The sequence below is a fragment of the Sinohyriopsis cumingii genome, chromosome 17 (assembly GCF_028554795.1).
Source record: "Sinohyriopsis cumingii isolate HCF-2022 chromosome 17, ASM2855479v2, whole genome shotgun sequence".
Lineage (NCBI taxonomy): Eukaryota > Metazoa > Mollusca > Bivalvia > Unionida > Unionidae > Sinohyriopsis > Sinohyriopsis cumingii.
In genome coordinates, this window is record NC_142977.1 from 84,853,058 (window position 1) to 84,866,702 (window position 13,645).

Sequence of the window (13,645 nt, forward strand, 5' to 3'; positions counted from 1 at the left end):
ATAAGGAAAATTATAAAGTTCTTAACATGGAACTATCAACAACAACTAACTCAACGAGAAAACTCAAACATGAATTTAACGAATGGGATTTTAAACAAACGTGAATTAAGTCCTATCACCGATCAACAAATAAAACTATATGATCTACACTCCAATATAAACAAGGTCTTATTAAACACCAAGGGATTTAGGAATATGTATGAATTTATGACTATATCGTTCATATAACGATATTGAAATGGGAATGCATGAAATTATGAATCTATCGCTCGTTCATAGAACGATATTGAAAAGGGAATGCATGTAATTTTGCTCAGATAACAATAGTGGAAATAACTGACATGGAACACGTACACACATGCACACACACACACACACACACACACACACACACACACACACATATATATATATATATATATATATATATATATATATATATATATATATATATATAGAGAGAGAGAGAGAGAGAGAGAGAGAGAGAGAGAGAGAGAACTATCGTGGCGCCCATTTGACGTCCAAGATGTATTTCCGGTTCCACTCGCTCTAGTCAATGGTCAAAGAAACGCCCACGCATGGTCCGCCCCTCTCAGTCTGTTGAAGGATCCCTCGAGAGCGCTCACATTCAACACAGACCCGATGGTCGCGAAGCCTTGGTCCCTCGCATCGAGAACACCAGTACACTCTTCCGAACCAACGTCACCAGACACAGCATACACGTAACAAGAAACCACACAAGAGTTCTGTGACTCCACATCACCAAACCATATATAAGGCAGCTACAATTATAACAACTAAACCGTGTAGTTCATGTGACACGGTTAAGTACTTCTGCATTAATTTATGTTGCGCATGCGCGCACATGAATTCGTTACCCATTACATTAATTGTTCAATGCATGCAGCGTTTAATTAAATTCAATTTGTCTGTTCAGTTACAACAAATAGCTAACTCGAACCGGACTATAGTATTTCTAATATCATGGCGTTGTATAACCTAGGTATTGACTCTCTGTAGAATTTAGAACAAATTCTAAAACATCTAATATATGAAAAATTATGTCATATAAAACGAATAGTAATAAAGAATACTTAAATTTCATCACCTCTACTGCTTGGGATTTGCTCCCGTAAAGAGGTAGGCTTCCTGACAAGACTCGTCGTAGTGTAATTTGTTTATAGAGAATTTGCTCTAAATGTATACTAGCTGTGACAGATATGCGCAGCTAGGTACTTAGGTTTTCGCTGCAGTCAATTTGCACATGCAGCATGGTTGAGTTGCGCTCAGTATTTCGAAATAACTAGAGCCGAAATAATATACCACCATTGGGTGACGCTGTACGCGGCAACGAAACCTGAATACATTTTTGATCACATATACATATTGATATAAATTATACACAACTCCGTGAAATTACCTCCCCCTTAAATAAAGTGGAAACACTTTTAAAAAAAACCACGGAATTGAGCCAAAAATACAAACTGAAACGTTATTTACATTATCAGAATAACATGGCAAGAGAAAAAAAAAAAAAAAACTGCAAATCACACTCTGCTGAAGTAATCGGCCCCTACGTTTTCCGACCCTCTGATTGATTTGATCCGGAAACGATATGGCGGCAGAGTCAATGCCCAACGCATCAATCTTGTGTTGGCAACTTTTGCCTTGTTCAAAAATATGAGAGGCTGATGGTCCATTTCAAGGACAAATTCCCTTCCGAAAAGGTAATTGTGGAATTTACCTATACCCAACACCAGTGCCAAACACTCTTTTTCGATCATGGAGTAATTTTTCTCCCTAGGCAGTAATTTCTTACTAGCATAAGCCATGGGTAATGTTACCCCCTCTTGCTCTTGTAACAAAACTGCTCCTAATCCTGTATTGGAAGCATCAGTTCTCAATATGAACGATTTATTTAATTCTGGCAACTTTAGGATCGGTACACTGATCAATCTTCCCTTAAGAGCGTTAAAAGCTCTTTCTTGGCATGAACCCCAAGAAACTTTATCGGGCTGCCCTTTTAAATAGGGTATCTATCCGAGGCATTTTACCTAAAGATACTCTGGTATTGCTTCCCTTCGACACCGTCTTCTGGCAAACGTCGCACGACCGACAGAATCGTGCTACGTGACTATTTACACCAGGCCAATAAAACTCTGCTAATACTCTGTCGGTTGTTTTTCTCATGCCTAAATGACCCGCCACACTGGACTCGTGTGCCACTCTCAGTATATGTCGCCTGAATTTCTGATGGACAACCAGTTGGAAATACTTTCTACCGTCCGACATTGTAAATTCTCTATACATTGAACCTTTGGTACGTAAGAATTTAGAGCTTCCACCGCCCTTACACGATCATCTCCGCAGTCGCGCTTAAGGACGCATCATGCCTTTGCTCACGCGTGAATTCATCGCGCGAGATATCAGTCACGGCTTCCGGAACTTTCAACTTACGTAGTGGCTTTTTATCCGCCTACATTTTCGCCCTAGTTTCGACCACCTGTACAATGGGAAACCGGAAATCAGAAAGTGTTGGGAGTCTGGATCCATCGACATTTCCGATAGATAGGTCGTATATGGGGTTTTCCATGCACAGTGCTTCCACGGTTCCCATCAGAAAAGGTGTATCGATTTCTATTCTCGCGACGGGAACGCGATCAATCGTTTGATCCAATAACATGCACGGGGATTTCCATCCAAGCATATGGTCATCCCTAACGAGACTCCGCTTTACTACTACGCCTGTGCACCCGGTGACGCGTAAGACCGTGACTTCTTGTCCGTTGACGGTACCAGTAGCAGCCGGTACCCTCGCCTCGGGAAAAAGACGAGTGCCGATCGACTGAATAACATTCTGACCGATCTGCACAGGCGCTGCAGACTCGAATACCTTATTCGCGTTATTAGATGCCGAATTATCACGTGGAAAATCATCGCGCTTACCGCGTCCTGACCATGCTCTGCTTTCAATAGCAACCGCGACCCTCTGGACAAACCCCTCCTTTTCAGACAATTAGGCATGATGTGACCCTATTCCTTACAGGTGAAGCATTCTCAATCCCTACGATGTGTACCCTCCCCAAATTTAAAGTTTCCACCTTTATTTGTACCAAGTTTCTCGGGTTCTCTGGGTCTCTGATCTTTATCTTGATTACCTCCCTTGTTATCCATTGAGATCACATTCTGGGTACCTCCCCGAGCTTCGGCAAAATGGTCTGCCTGAGTAGCCATATCAGAGATATTATTGAGGGACCTTTCCCTCAGGAATAAATATAATTCATTACCACAATTGTTTAATAGCTGGTCCCTAGGTAAAAAAAATCGGTAAGGCCCTCGAATGTTTTTCGTATCTTGTCACATTCATCCCACCGCTGGAAAAAATTTCCCGTCCTACTGATGAACTGGGTAAATGTTTCGCCTTTCTCGGCTTTACTATATTCAAACGTTTTGCGGAACCCTTGCTCTGTCAACTCGTATCTCTTAAGGAGTGCCTCTCTTAACGCATCATAGTTCAATGCGTCGTTTATGGGTAGACGCGAATATACATCTAGCGCTTTACCTTTAAGTAACGTGCTGAGATGGAGCGACCAATCATCTTTTTTCCACTTCTGGATGGTGGCATATCGATCAAGCCTATTTAAATAACTATCCAAGTTATCTTTGTCATCTTCAAAAGGTGGTAATTTAGGTCATCTTAACTTTGACTTTTGTTGCCCATCCTTCTTAGCCTCTAATAATTCAAATTTCCTTTTATCTTCTTTTTCCATATTCCTGTCTTCTAACTCGATGGTGTCTAACTTTGCTCGTTTGTCCCTCTCTAACTTGCTTTCCTCAAGTTCTCTTACCTGCTCTATTCTTTCTCTTTCTGCTTCCCTTTCCCACCCTATCCTTTCCTTCTCTGCCTGCTTCTCCAACTCTATCTTCTTCTCAAATACCATCTTCTCCCTTTCGAATGCTATCTTTCTTTCCTCAACCTGCTTTTTCTAGTTCTGACTTTTCCCTCTCCATATCTCTCTCCTTTACCCTTTGATGCCTTATTGCTCTTCTGGTGGACGCTACACTTAAAACAAATTTCAGTTTTTGACTTCAAGAAGTAAATTTTTCATAGATTATACGTAATTGTAATTCCACTTTAAATACGCTGCATTAGATACAAAGACAGTGCTCAGTAGGCGAAGTCAAATAATCGAATTTTCATTTGTAAATGTCATCTTGTTACATATTGATACAGAACAACTTGCCCGTATGTGAGGCCCGCATAATAAAATTCAAAGGGACTAACAAGCTAGTCTAAACAGCAAATCCCATAGTATGCTCTCAACTGCTACATTTATTCCTTCACGTCACATTTTTCCTGAAATGTTTAACCAGATACACCCCTTTCAGTGGTAGGAACGCATTTTGTACATCATCGTGTTTAAAAACAGGAAAAACGGAAGAAATGAAATAAGAAAGAATAAAGCATAACAGTTAGGACTCATCGATGCATGAATTCTAGCAATAAAGACATTTGCCCGTGTATCCTCACTGATCGATGTTCACAAACTAATCTACTCAAAAAGTGGTTTCACATACCTTCGAATGTTATATACCATCATTATTCTTGGTGTGGATTAAAATTATCATTTTTAAGATGTGGCTTTTGACCCTGTGATTTTCATGTATGTGTTGCCACGAAGATATAAAACAGTTCCACTTAGTTTGATGCTATCAAAAGACGTGGTTCTTCTTCAGTACTATCAATTACATCAATATTGCCTACATTTCTTTCTCATATGTCATTTCAACCAGTATATATGATTTAACAGGTCTGTGCATTCTCGCCTGAAATATCTGAGCCCTCTATTTCAAGGGTATAATTTTATCCCGCATTTTTTCAATAATGCATTTTGCGTTTCATTTGTTTTGTTTCTGTTGAATTGAGCTGAATGCTCATACTTTCTTCTGCTATTAAACTGGTTGTTTTGTCTTTACAAAAAAATCAACTGATATCAGAAAACCTGGTAAATTTTAATTACCAGCTGTAACCTGTGCACATATCGTTTAATTTGTGTTCATGCAATTGACAGTCTGTCTCATTGCTAATATAATTATTTCCAGCATCGTTATGGCAACTATTTACAATGTTTGAGAAACTGATATAAATTTAGATATTACTTACTTTTTCTAGTTTTTCTTGATAATGACGAGAGAGAGAGAGAGAGAATGTGTTGTTGCTTACAATGGGATACAAACTGCAGAAAGTTTCATAATATATTTTAAATGTCACCCAAAGATTATTTATAATGAGTTCATTATATTGACGGATACTATACACCCTGCTAAAATAAGGCTCCTTGATGGCTTAAGATCGGTTTTAGATTTTTTCGTGTAGATTTAAGAAACCTTCAGCTAGCTTTTAATATTACTACTGCTACTACTACTACTACTACTACCACTTATTATTATTATTATTATTATTATTATTTTATTAAGACGCACAGTATCATCTGTCATTTCGACAGTATGATCTTAATCTAATAACAGAAAAAGTGAGAAGCAGCAAGCTTTGTCAAATTCAACACATTACTTATTTATCTAGAATACAAAGCTATAAAACCTAAAAAGAATGTAAGGTATTGCGAATTAAATCCCAGAAAAATCTAGAAATGCTAAAACCAGTCCTAATAATTACAGCTCTGATTGAAGGTTAGTGGTATTTCGAAATAAATCAAATGCTGAAAGTGAAAATGTGACTGATGTGGCCTTTGTGGTGGTGATGTGCTAACATTATTATGTGCGATCATAATAATACAATCCGCTATAAATCAAAGTTCCTATTTCCAAGAACGTTTTTATGGTCAATTTTTACTTCAAGTGAACAAATATTTTGAATAAATAAATTCCAACCCAAACAAAATATTGGACACAACAATGATTCTGCTTCAAGTTCTTATAGAATAAATAAAAAAAATTTTATAGATAAACACGACTGCATAGTCCTCTAAATGGTCTCATGTCACAATTAGCATTTTATAAGAAGAACTATTACCTAATGGAAAATTTCAATAAAGAAGACGATAAACACTATGTCCGTGACTCTGGGCATGATAAAGATCTTAATAGGTAACCCATACTTATTGAAAAAAATGTTTGTTGAAAACAGTTGTTTACATAATTAACATAAATCAATGAGTCAGGTCAGGTAGAAATGAATTTGATTTTTGAATAAGGTCAAGTCCAAAATATATCCATAAGATATAACGAAATAAAAACTAAATAAAAAATAGTGCAAATTAAATATACTTAACACCATTATACCGGTTTATCGCGGTATTACTTATGTTGGTACGTTCTATGTTACTGTCCTCAATACCATAACTGTTTTGGTTTGCGTAGGAATGTACGAAAATTTCCGAGTATTAATATTACGAATTTCATCAGACATGTGTTAATATTTTTATGATTAAATAATTCAAAGAGTGCAATTACGTCTGACATACTTTCATAAACTGATTTCAAATCTTGAATAAATAATGATATTTATGAATGTTTAATCACCTGCTTCTTCCGTCGCATAGGCAAACATGCCAACTGATTGTGATAATGCAAACGGTATTGGGTTTTATCCAGCTTTTGGGAATATTTCGATGAACAAAGCTCTCTGACGTCAGCACAATGTCTTTTAAAGGTATGATCTATACTTACCGTCAGTAGATGACAACTTACGCAATAATTAAAATACGCTTATCAAAATTCGTCTACCATAAGGTACTGACTATTTACGTTTGATTAATTGGAGGTAGGAACATAGATTTTCATTCTAGCTGGGATATTTTGCTTTTTATGTTCCTCAAGAAAACTAAACAAGTTTGTTTACTTTTTAAAGCAAGTAATGAAATAGACAAAACACATTTTGTTTCTGTTATTCATGTTTGTATGCTGTAAATTAGAACAGGAATATTTCAAAGCTATTTTAGCGGTGCAAATTTAAAACTGAAGGCTAGCTCAGTTAGGACACAGATGTATATGTCTGCCCTGTACAGAAAAAAGAATAGTTTAACTATTTAACAAGCTAACAAGTAAGTTTTATATCTTTACAAAAGTCTGAACATATCTCTCAGTTTTAAACAAAAGTATAGGTCAGCTTGCATAAGATAAAAAGAATAAAACGTAACATGACTTGTACAAAATACATAATGAATTCTGGAAGCATTCAAAATCATGTTGGTAAGAGTCTTGAACAGAAGTGACTAATATTATTGTACTTGACTTTGGAAATTTCTCATGGACATGTGAGGTTGACCTAAAACATGTCCTGTTTATTTTTTCTCCAGTGACTAATTAGGGCAGTTTTCCCATATTGTCACGCAATAGTAATTGCTGACCGAATGAAGACACTACATTACAATAGTATAGCTTATATGGAGAGGTCTTTCTTAAATTTACTTTGCGATATCGTTTTACATGTCGCATACGTTCAGATAGTTTCCACCTAAAATTACTTTCAAAGATCACAGTTTAAAGATTTTCGTTCTTAACATTTTCAATGGGTTGAGCGTTTATTTTCAAATTTACAAGTTATAGAGGCGGAATGCTTCTTAGATTAGGTTATTACCATACATTATATCCATTGTATTTTGTTTTGACCACATTTCAACATTTCTTATACTGGAATCAAGCTATCTTTCTACATTAATTAAATCTGCACCTAAAGCAGGAATATCTACGCATATATTTTGGTGTGCTGTAACCATGCCATGTAACGGATTTATTTTATACTTGTATTGCATTAGCATAACATGTTTAGCATTTGGAATTTAGATGAAAAGGACATCATGATCAATCAAATCAAAAGTCTTCTCAAAGGCTAGACATAATACAGCTGTTAAGTTCGTTGTGTCCCTTTCCTATTATACGAACTTAGTTAAAGCTTATTATCACGAATGATCCTTACGACAATCTTGATGTTCTTGTAAAGGAGCTAGAATTGATTTCATCCTATAGAAGAATAGACAAGTTTTGCAGTTTTTGGGATCCTACTTCGAACGATATGGATGTGTTAAGGTTTTTCCTCCTTGTTTCAGTTATATCGAGAAATACCAGAGTGGTAGCTAATATTAATTAAGGAAGTTAAAGATCACAATGCCACAGACATGGACTTGGAAATTAGCAATTATATAAGTAAATATTTTGTTATTATCAACTATCTCTTTTTTCTCCTTCTTATGATTATTTGCTATGTTGCACAAGTTATAGTTGAATATATCTCCTATTCTTCGTACACTTTTAGATGAGTCGGGGATGTACTAAATTCGTTTAAATATTGCCATGATGTGCCTGTATTGGTAGCGCTCTCAGTAGCTTAATTATACTAAGTTTCCTTAGGTTTATGGATTATACCTCTATATATGTTTCGCCATTTGTTATAGTTTTTCTAGTCCTTAAATTTGTCTTACTTATCTATGTTGTGCCATGCCTCCTGTATCTCTTTGATTATCTATTTTGGGCGAAGTTGTTGTTCAAAACGTTTTATATTATAAGTGGTACACTTGTCTAATACGTGGACAAATTGTTGCATCATGCATCTAAAGCAGCATAGACAGATCAATTATTTCCGATATCTTTGCAAGAATTCACTGATAGATTACTACGGAAATTATCTTCGTGACAATTTCAAAAATGTCTGGATTATATTTCACGATTTTGATTAATATTATTATTAACACATGTCTGGTGATGCTTGAAGTTCATGAACTTTTATTTCTAACACAGGTAGACAAACTTCCGCTACAATTTCTAATTTCTAGCTTTATTATGTATATATGGCAACTTAATGTAAAATGTTCTTGGGCTGTATATGACTTGAGTGAAAGTGTTGGATTACTACGTTAAAGTGCCAATATTATTATTTTATAATCATAATTGTATACTCATAAACATCTTCACACTTCATTTGAATTTTATCTTGTTAAATCCATTCGATTTATCCGGGGTTATTGACCTTCTTCTCTTTATTGCATGCGTACATTTCTTAGCAGTCCATTTCTACTACTATTTACACTAACTTGATAAAAGTGTAACATAAATTATAGTATTTGCTTTCTATTATACAAACAGGTAGTAACATATGTATTATAACTGATGTTGAAAAGCTGTGACGAAATCAAGAGAGAGAGAGAGAGAGAGGGAGAGGGAGGGAGGGAGGGAGGGTTATTCAGTGTCTAATACGCGCTATTTTAACATAATGTCGCTAAGACCGTGTCAATGCCGAATTGATACAGCCTTTACAGTGCTATGGAATAGATTGTATTTGTTTTAGAAACGGGATTCAACTGTTTTATAGGCTGAAGGTGCTGCATTGATAGCGTATGTGTGTCCTCTTTTCTGATCAAGCATCACTGTTGACGGAGTTGGTTGGCTGACCGAGTTGGTCTTTGCCACGTAGATTAGCTGAACAAGATCTTCAGTATGATCACAACCTTGTCAGACATATTTGTTTCAGTATAGCAACAAATAAAATGCCACATGTTTGGTATTATCAAATGCCAGCACTAATCACGTACTGGAGTTGATTTGACTTTTTAAAAAACTGTGAGCACCACCTGTTTCTTATAATGGATAAGAAATTCTTATCGATCTACCACAAGATAATAAAGTCTATGCAACTTCAAAATGATTGCATCCCATCGCATGATCAACACCACGAATAATTGTTTCACTCTTTCACACCGCTCCAGGTTACCTTTTACAAAGGAGGATAGAGGTAGGTCTTATCTAGTTGTCTTAATACCTAACAACTTCAAGCCTAACCCCACCCACGTTTTTCTCTCCTACTCTTTCTCTCTCTCTCTCTCTCTCTCTCCCGCTTTTAAACTTTTTTTTATCACTCTCTCTCTCTCTCTCTCTCTCTCTCTCTCTCTGACACACATACACACACTTGACCATCTTTCATTTGTCTGTAACTAATTTTATATAAATATAGTATCATATTTTCTTGGTAAACAAGAAGAAGCGTCGGTTAGTTTTGCTTATTATTGCATCCTTTTATATTTCCCATTGGCGATATATTAGTGTGGGCTTACATTAGATGCCTTTACCTTACAATGCGTGAAAGAGACGTTAACATGTGGATATAAATACAATATGCATAAATAATAAGGTGATAGGCAAGCAGAGATTTGATTAAAATCAGAAAAAACCGAAATATGTTCATCTATATCATGGGCCTTTATGGGTATTTTAATTCTGTAACAGTTTGTTAATAAAACGCAACTAGAACGTATTATTAGTCTTAAATAAACTGACAATGCTGCTGTTTGGAAGGTGCGATTGGCGTCACGTTAGAAAAAAAAAACAATACTTTTCGTCTTTACAATAGAACTTTACGGGAAAAACGCAACAATCCCGTGTACGGGTAACTTGTATCTATTTGGTGCACACAGCTGAACGTTGAACTTGTGAATGCAGAGTTTTCGTGTCACCTCAGAATTTTTTTTATCTCTTTGTTTACTATTGAATCTTACAGTAAATTCACACAGTTCGGAATGTAACCCTATATGCAAACAATCCATGCATAGAACAGTGGGTGAAACTCTGTTTAGGTTCTCTCTGTCAAATAAGTATAAAATATGATTTTCAAAATAGGATGCATAAACTAAACTGATTTATTTTGTAAGATACCATAATGCTGCCGATCCATGCCTGCCTGCTTTCAACGAATGTCAGATGTCAGTGAGCACCTACTCATAATGGATACCTGTTTAGAGTTAACCCAATGGGACAACAGACACGACAATTGAAGACGAATAAAAAATAGTGTTATTTTTCATCACCTGATAATAACATATTTTCCTTCTAGTTATTATACATACAATTGCAAACACGTCATCATTTTCCACACACATCGATACAACTAACAATGAGATGTATATTGAAGAAGTTTGCACTTTAAATAAATTAATGATGAAGACTTTTATGTTTGATCTAACGGTGGAACAGCAAGCTAAAGAAAATTAAATCCTGTTTAATAAGCTTTCTATCAAGAAAGTAATAGATACATTAAAATCAGTATATTTTAAACAGAATTATCACTAAAAAAAGTGATTCATTTAAGAAAAATTCAAAAGAATACAGACTTCGCAGCAGTAGCAGTCAAGTTTTTAGGAATTTTTTCATTGACGTTAACCATATTTAAAAATATCATCGTCCGGAAAATTATAAAAATTCTGCAAGACCGAAGGATCATGCTTATGAAGAAATAAAACAGAAAAGTAGAAATAGATGAGCTCAGTCATTTTTAGCAATGCAAAATACATACAAATACAATGAACCAAACATTAAATAGTAATATCAGGGACCTTTTACATAGCTGGTTAAAAAAAAAGAAAAAACTATATGGGTGCAAAAAAGTGCTGAATAGTTAACTATACTCATATTAAGGAATTAACCGTTCAAATTAAACTCATATATAGATTTGTCTAATGGGGTTAAAAAGAAAATTAAAAATATTGCAATCTGTGCAAGTAAATGCGAACGTCAAAATGCTTCAAAGCCAGTTTTTTAAACTCAAAATAAACATAGACTACATGAAGACAAATAAGATTGATACAGTCACCGGTTTAATAAGTGAATACAAATAATATTTAAGGTGCTGTCAGGAATTCCTGCGCAATTAAGGTTTCCGTCTCCAATATTGAAACAAAATGCATACCGAATTCGACTGATTGACGAAAATAAAATACGGCAATCCTTACCATGTGAAAAGAATCACCTGTCACCAGAATATTGTGTTCAAAATAATATTAAGTTTTGAACACTGGAAATACTACCCCCGTGTTTACCTGACTCGCGATATGTCGGACTATTCTGCGCAAAGCTTGGAAAAGATGTAATGTTTATTAGTCGGACTATATAAATTAAATGCATTACGTTTAAATGTTTCTGTCAGTAGTTCAGTCGAGTAATCAGGTCAGATTTATAGCTAGTTTTACAAAATTCAATTTAAAAATGCCAATAAATGGCAATATATATTAAGCAAACTAAACCGATCTTGTAGACACGTTAGTAAAATCCAACATTTTATTTACAAAAATAAGTTATTATGTGGAAGAGAAACAACAATGAATATGATGTAATGTGTTTACAATGACTTGCTGATTGGAATAATTACTAAAGAATTTAGAAACAGACTATACGCCGGGGAAATTCTTGAAAATTTATGTTCAAGCGGCAAATTTACACGTTGGTTAGCAGACGATCTTGTACGTGTGGGACAGCTTCTTGCAAAGATGGAAACTTGTATTAAAATGCAGTATTGTTATAAGGTATACATTTCCTTTTTTTCTATAATTTATTTATTCGTATGATTCTAAAAGATACATAGTAAATCTGATTCTCTGAGTTACCGGTTCAAGAAGGTCATGGAGAGGGTCTTCAAGTTGACATTTAAAAATCGCATTTCCATATGCATTTAGAGTCGAAATGTGGGATATGTTTGTACACTCTAAGAATATCACTTTTCTTACTTAGAGTACAGCCGTTCTTTCTTGATACACATTGGATTTTTGAACAATAACAACACGCGATCCAATGATTACAGAAATGACGTATCGTTGTACAGAATTACCCGACGCGCAAAATCGGCAGACATGGTGGTATATATATATATATATATATATATATATATATATATATATATATATATATATATATATATATATATATATATATATATATATTAAAAATAACAAGGCATTTAAAGTGATGGTATAAAACAATTTGATATACTAATACTATCGGTGGAATATCAAATTTTGACCAGCCCATGGCGCAATAACATGCTTATATAAAGAGTCTCATGAGCGTCTTTATTCCTTTAGTCGATTCTAGATCAATGATCAATTTACACACATTAATCATTAGTGGCGTTAGAAAATAACGATGAAAAATATTAATAATCCCCGTTTTTTAAATTACTTTAATATGGTACACATTTTCATCACAATCCTTTCTGCTTTCTCTTCCCCTCTTTCCCTTCTCATGCATAACGGACAAACTGCGCAGAAATGTGGAGTGAGAGAGAAAAGGAATTTTACCCTGGATTAAAACCTTGAATAAGACATTACACCAAGTAAACTACAAGATTATAGTTCGTCGTAACGATACGTGTGCACTTTCCTTGCGATCTATCTACAGTGGTTATCAATGATATCAAGTTGCAAACCAGGTCGATATTATACGGTAAATTTCTCGCTTAGGTGGTATACATACTGTGATGAATTTAACATTTTGTTGCTGTTGTTTCTTAAACATACTGTAACGTTCTACAATTCGATTATTATTTATTAAATATGAAAATGTCCAACGGCCTGCCTCTCTCTCTCTCTCTCTCTCTCGACCATCGTAGCAAGTTACAGATTAAAATCTATGAAATGACGAGCGTAGAGAATTTTCATTTGTGTCATCCTACGATGTCTCCGGACTTAGTATTTATGGTACAAGTTAAGACAAACCAACAAGAGGATGTGTGTGTGTGTGTGTGACAGAGAGAGAGAGAGAGAGACTTTAAAAGTCAAACCTACCAATGAGAGAGAGAGAGATGGAAAGAGATTTTAAAGTCAAACCGACTAGAGAGAGCTTTAATGTCAAACCGATCGATCGA